The sequence below is a fragment of the Salvia splendens genome, unplaced genomic scaffold (genome assembly GCF_004379255.2).
Source record: "Salvia splendens isolate huo1 unplaced genomic scaffold, SspV2 ctg1087, whole genome shotgun sequence".
Taxonomy (NCBI): Eukaryota; Viridiplantae; Streptophyta; class Magnoliopsida; order Lamiales; family Lamiaceae; genus Salvia; species Salvia splendens.
This window is the reverse complement of record NW_024598632.1, coordinates 1-7,302: the sequence shown is the minus strand read 5'-3', so window position 1 is coordinate 7,302 and position 7,302 is coordinate 1. Positions and strand designations below refer to the sequence as shown.

The 7,302-nt window shown below is 36.0% G+C and overlaps 1 pseudogene; it reads left to right on the top strand.

Moving 5' to 3' along the window:
- Positions 1–461: 461 nt before the first annotated feature.
- LOC121788585 lies at positions 462–3,782 on the top strand (annotated as a pseudogene).
- Positions 3,783–7,302: the final 3,520 nt, after the last annotated feature.

Genomic DNA, 7,302 nt, shown 5'->3' with positions numbered 1-7,302 from the left:
ATACATTAATAATTTAATAAAAATGGTTAAAATTCGTTTAATATTTACGAACATATATACAGTTATCAGTCCATGTCCAATAAAAGTATATGAATTGATCAGATACCATGTGCCTAACTCGTTTGCATAGAATGTGAAAAATATCTCTAATCTATTTTGTGTAATTCGATTTATATATACTCTATATTACACTTGTTTGAATATACTTTATTAATAAATGTAAAAGTGTGAAGATTCTAATTTCTAAAGGAGTGGTGGCGTCATGTGCGTAAGTTTGAATCAACAAAGGGCAGCATAAAAATATTAAAATGGTGGCGCACTCGCAATAATACTTTATACGTATTTAATATAATTACAACTTGAATAAACTTATACCCACTTAAAAATTGAAATATAAAAACAAAAAAAATGCACAACGATTCTATCTCCTGTCCAACTCACTCTTGTCTGTCCCTCCCCTCCAATATATATATGCATTGCATAGTGATTTAGGACTGATTATCATACATACATTGATACAAACGCAATCAAGAAAATCCTTCTGCGTTTTCTCGTAAAAGGAGAAGGAAATGTTCAGTCTCTTTTCTTGATTCTTGAAATTCTCCATCTGCACAATTCAGTTCATCTTTCATCAATCATTTACACGGAAACACATTATTCTGAGAAAACCGCACATTGTTGTAAATGGGGAGGAAAAACAAAGCCTCGAACAACGGGAGATTGTCAAGAATTGGCAGCTACGCCATAGCTTCGTCGATTAAGGACCCCTCTTGTATTTCCTGCACGACCTTCAACATCCTCGCCCCCATTTACAAAAGACTCAATCACGAGGTCAGAATTCGAGAAATTGGCTTGTTTTTGGTTGCTGAATTGTGTGGATTTTGGTAAAAAGATGCTTTCTTGATTATGTGGGCTATTGCTCTACTAAGGCTGCTGTTTTTTTTTTTTTGCATTGATTGGTATTGTTGTGGGTTTTGAGAAAAGGGTTTGATTTTTGTTGCTAAATTATGTGGATTCTGGGAAAAAAGCTGCTGTCTTGATTGTGTTTTGCTCGAAACTAAGGTTGTTTTTTTTGGCATTGATGGCTGTATTGTTGTGTGTTTTGAGGAAAAAGGGCTTGATTTTTGTTGCCAGATTATGTAGATTCTGTTGGAAAGTTTCCTTCTTTATTATGTTTTGTTGGAAAAAGAGATGTTGTCTTACTAAGGTTGTTCTGTTTTAGCAGCAATTGCTATGTTGCCGTGCGTTTTTGGTTGTAAAACCTGGTTTTTGGTTAATGTTGTTTGAAATGTGGATTTGCAGGACCCAAGCTTAAGAGAAAGTGATGTTAAAGATTATTGGATGGATAGAAATCAGAGGATTTTGAATTGGTTATTGTGTGAGAGATCTTCCATAATCTGTCTTCAGGTTTTGCACTTTTTTCCTTTGTTTGTTTCAATTTTAGCAGCTGTGTTCTTTGATTTATTGTATAAAAATGTTAATTTGATCATGTTGGTTGCAGGAATTCTGGGTTGGGAATGAGGAGTTAGTGAGCATCTATGACAAGAGGCTTGGTGATGCTGGTTACCTCAATTTCAAGCTTGCCAGGACAAATAATCGCGGAGATGGTATGATATTTACCCCTTTCCGTGGTTATACACGTTGTGATGTAGTGTTTGTAGCCTTTGCTAGTGTGAATGTGTTTAATCAAAGAGTATGGTGGAATTCTTGGATATCACTTTCTTGTCTTATCTAGACATGTTCAGTTCGGCCATCTCTTTGCATACTGGGATTTTATGACTTCTTGTTATGTTGAGGATTCTCCTTTCGACGATCCACGTGCAGCTAATGCATCTGTTTTTGCAGATGTGTTTGTGGTTTTGGTAGGGATAGAACAGGAACAAGATGTGAATCACAAGGTAGTGGATGTCACTGAAACGCCTTTTTGTGTTCATATCTTGCTAGAAGAATCATTTAGGAAGCAATTTATAACTTCGTGTGATTCTTTGAGTTATAAGATGCAGATTTTAAGTCCTAGTACTATATGAAGTCGAAGATTTCTTTGAATTTTACAGGTCTGCTGACTGCCGTGCATAAAGACTATTTTAGGGTCATCAACCACCGGGAGCTGCTGTTCAATGATTTTGGAGATCGTGTTGCTCAGTTACTGCACGTTGAGCTGAACGCGCCCTTTTCACAAAATCTGAACTGTCATGTTCACCAAGAACTTCTCATAGTGAACACACACTTGCTGTTTCCACATAATTCGAGTATGTGTTTGGAGCGGTTGCGTCAGGTATGCTCGATTCTAAACCTTATCTATCATGTTTTTTAGGTCAATTTCATTATTAATTTTTGAGTGATGCAATGTTATCTTGTGACAGGTCTACAAAATATTGCAATATGTGGAATCATATCAAAAGGAAAACAAACTAAAACCTTTGCCTATTTTATTATGCGGGTATATATTCCTCTCACTATCGGATTTTCGTAAACCATTCTAACACGATATGAGACTCAAGAATGTTATGTTCATTTCTCTTGGGGTAACAGTGATTGGAATGGCAGTAAGAGGGGACATATTTATAAGTTTCTCCGATCTCAGGGATTCGTGTCATCATATGATACAGCTCATCAGTATACTGATGCAGACGCGCACAAGGTAAATTACCATTTCCTTGAAGCTCTGATTGTTTCTCGTGTATTTGAATTTTGTCAGTTGGAAAATTGTTATGATTAATGTCACACCTTCGTGCAGTGGGTGAGCCACCGCAACCACCGAGGCAACATCTGTGGTGTTGATTTTATATGGCTTCTCAACCCCAATAGGTACCGGAAATTGCTAAATGCTAGTTGGAGTGAGGCGGTGTTGGGGATGTTCAAGGTGAGGTACCTAATTTTCGAGTCTCTTAACAACATGCAACTCGTCCAACCTAGCACGTGTATAGACGTTTAGAAAACCGATTTTCTTGTTTAGGCGGCTTCCTTTCCTCAATGTTGTACATGTGACATGTAAGTTGTTTGATGGTTTGATATCTCTCGTTGCAGTATCAACTTAAGCGAGCTTCGCTGACGGAAGAAGATGCCTTTGCGTTTCTGAAGGCTGATAATGACAGTGATTGCATCACATACGCGGGCTTCTGTGAAGCACTACTACAGGTACATAGTTCTTCGCTGTTACATATTACTCTGTGTTTGTTTCTCAACGGAATACTAATGAAACGTGTTATTTGGGCGTCGTTGCAGCTCAATTTGATTGGCCATTGTAACGGATTGAGCGATGAGGAGATACAAGGCCTGTGGGTGCAGACGGAACATGGATGGGAATGGCGTCGTTGACTACAAAGAATTTAAGGTATTGCGCGTTTACTTTGTTTATGGATCGGATCAACGGTTTTACTTAATCATACGCTCAACTTTTCAGCAACGGATATGGAGCGCCTCGTGGTTCGAGCAGGGAGTCGAGGCGAACGACAATGATGCTTTCTCCACCGATGCAGAGCAGGCAATCGGATTCAGTGTCAAGAATGCGGTCCTCTCCCGACAGAGGTAGAGAAGGGGATGTGGCCGGAAGACTACTCTCTTTCTGACCATGCTCGGCTCACAGTGGTGTTCTCGCCGGTCAGAATGACATGCCCTCGACTGATCACTGGATGACACCCGTTGCTCGTCACAGGAGTCGCACACCAACATCAGGACCACGACCAACTAGAAATCACCGAGGGCATCGGATTGAAAGATCATTATGTCGGGGTGACACCAGCGAATAGAACCGGAAAGAGTTCCGATTAGGTCTACTGTATGGCCGGCATCAGAATGGCGTCGTGTGCTTGTGCAACCACAGTACGCGCTCGCCCCGTTGCTGACGACGTCGTTTATAGATAGGAAAACCTCCGAAGATTACTACAAATCTACAATGAATGTTGTGATAGGAAATCACAGCTCTCTCATCATTTATCCATCAACCTATTTAGCTCAATGTGCAGTTTTTTCTTGAATTGTTGCATAAGGAACTTTTACATACTAATTTATTATTGAAAATAATATTTCTGAAGAGAGAGATAATACTAGTGAGTGGAGTTGTCAGCCACTTGCAAAATTAGCAATTAGAATTGAAACTTTTTGCAAAAGGTCCGTAATATCATCTCCAATCTATCTTGAATTCATAAGTCTTTTTACTATTCATGGGCTAACACCATCTTTAATTTTTTCAATTCAGAAAATACAACTAAATAATATACTACATTTCATTCATTAATTTTAAAATAAAAAATAAAATTCAAATCCTACAAAATTGCATAATACATAATTAAAATACTAGAAAATTAAAATACAAAATTTAAGATTGCGAGGACAAATGTTAGGTGACTGGCGTTGTTGAGCCTTGAGTGCCTGAAGCGTTGGCCATTTTTGCACAATGTGAAAGAAAAAATTGAGAGAGAATGAGTGATAGATGAGATATATGGAGTTTTTTGGTGTTAAAAATGGTGTGTTTGAATGAAGTATTTATAGTTGAATTTAAGATGGGTTATAAATTAAATGAAAAAAGGGCAAAAAAGGGTAAAATAACGTATATATTTGTGGGGTGGGAGTATTTTTTTTGGGTGGAGGGGGGTGTTGTCTCGATAATTTCACCTAGAGATGCCCACCGGTTCCGGTTCCGGTTTCGAACCGGAACCGTGGCGATTTCCTCGAACCGGAACCGTGGCGATTCGGGTCGCGGTCCGGTTCAGGTTCAAGATTTTTCGAACCGGAACCGTCACCGAACCGCCGGTTCGGGACGGTTCGGAACCGTCGGTTAACCGAATGAACCGCCGGTTCGGGCGCGGAAACCAAGGCATCAGGGAGGGCAGTTTTTCGAGCGAGAAAACCGGCCGGTTCCGACGGTTTTTGGACCGGAAACCGGCGGTTAACCGCCGGTTAACCGTGAAATCCGGCGGTTAACCGGCGGTTCCGGCGGTTTTCCGCCAAAAACCGCCGGTTTTTCCGAAAATTCAAATTTATTTTTCAGATTTCAAATTCGAATTCTTCATTTTTTCCCCCCCATTTTTATCTATAAATACCCAATCTATCCTCATTTACATTCACCCACTCGTGTGTTAATAAGAGTTTCTCTCTTCAATCTCTCAATTCTCTCCTTTGTCTCCAATTTATCATTTGTGCTATTGTGCTTCCATTTAATTACTCAAGTGCTACTCTTATTACGCATTGTTATAACACTTATACTTGTTCCCGTAGTTCTATAAGTTGTCTTTCTTTCTCAATTGCTTAAACAAAAAAATATATATTGTTCCATATTTCTACATTTCTATTATATAATGTTGTATACTTGTATATGTATTGTAAATTGTAATGTATCGTTGTCCGTTACAATTCAAATTCAATAAAATTGATATCATTTTCATCTTATTCGTTTTATTTCAATTTAAATTATCCATTGTTTGTTCCAATTTATTGTATAAGTCCAAATTTCAAATTTATATTATATTATTGTAATGTTGTATACTTGTATATGTATTGTAAATTGCAATGTATTGTTGTCCGTTACAACTCAAATTCAATAAAATTGATATCATTTTCATCTTATTCATCTTATTTAAATTATCCATTGTCTTGTTCCAATTTATTGTATAAGTCCAAATTTCAAATTTATATTACATTATTGTATGTTGTATACTTGTATATGTATTGTAATTGTAATGTATCGTTGTCCGTTACAACTCAAATTCAATAAAATTGATATCATTTTCATCTTATTCGTCTTATTTCAACTTAAATTATCCATTGTCTTGTTCCATTTATTGTATAAGTCCAAATTTCAAATTTATATTACATTATTGTATGTTGTATACTTGTATATGTATTGTAAATTGCAATGTATCATTGTCCGTTACAACTCAAATTCAATAAAATTGATATCATTTTCATCTTATTCATCTTATTTCAATTTAAATTATCCATTGTCGTGTTCCAATTTATTGTATAAGTCCAAATTTTAAATTTATATTACATTATTGTATGTTGTATACTTGTATATGTATTGTAAATTGTAATGTATCGTTGTCCGTTACAACTCAAATTCAATAAAATTGATATCATTTTCACCTTATTCGTCTTATTTCAATTTAAATTATCCATTGTCTTGTTCCAATTTATTGTATAAGTCCAAATTTCTAATTTTTAAAAAAAATCGAACCGCGAAACCGCCGGTTTTCGAACCGGAACCGTGTAAACCGCCGGAAAACCGGCGGTTCCGAACCGGAACCGGAACCGTGAAATAGCCTCACGGTCCGGTTCCGGTTCCGACTTCGACCAAACCGGAACCGGCGGTTCCGAACCCGAACCGCCGGTTTGGAACCGTGGGCAACACTAATTTCACCCCTATCGACCAATTTTTCAAGTTGGTGCCCTCGCAGCCCCAGCCCATTCCGTCTCACCACTACGACGAGACTGAGATGAAATCAAACTGGGCTGCGGATGCTCTAAAGATAGTAGTTAGTTAAATAAGACCAATATAGTACTCCTTCCGTCCCACAGAAGATGACTCACTTTCTTTTTTAGTTGTCCCAATCAAGATGACCTATTACTAAAAATAGATACATTTTTATCTCTATTTTATTCCATCTCTCTTACTTTATTCTCTGCACTTAACAAACAAAATAAATTTGCATAAAATGTCATACTGGCCAAGGACGAGGTCATCTTATAATGCTTATAGAATCATAATATAAAATTAAGATCGAATCTAGACCCTTATATTTTTAGATAGGTAGATGAGATTAAAACTCACGAATTTTAATAAGTAGTGGACAAAATATAAATAAAGGAGATAGATCTTCATTCTATTATCATATAATAATTTTCGTGATTTTTTTTAATATCAACATAGTGTATTACAAATATGAACAAAATTACATGAGTCTTTCAACATAAATACACGAAAATATGAACACGGTTTTATTGATAATTTACATGCATTATATTGAAATATTTTTATACATTTATAATTGATAAAAAATATTTATCAACATATACAAAATGAAATAAAAATTATCATTTCTTCACCGAACGTCGTCGGAACATATACTAATTAATTAATTAAATTAATATTCTTTTTTGAAACTATGAATTTCAAATTATAGATATTATAATTTGGGGATCGGGTTTGTAACGTATATAACGCGTAGCATAAGCTTTATTAATACTAGAGGTTTCAATAAGTCAAATTTTCTACTACTATTTACGATTATATTTAACTAATATTCTTATTTTTCATTTTAAACAGTCTATTAAAAATGATCATTTTTTATTATTAATAAAAAA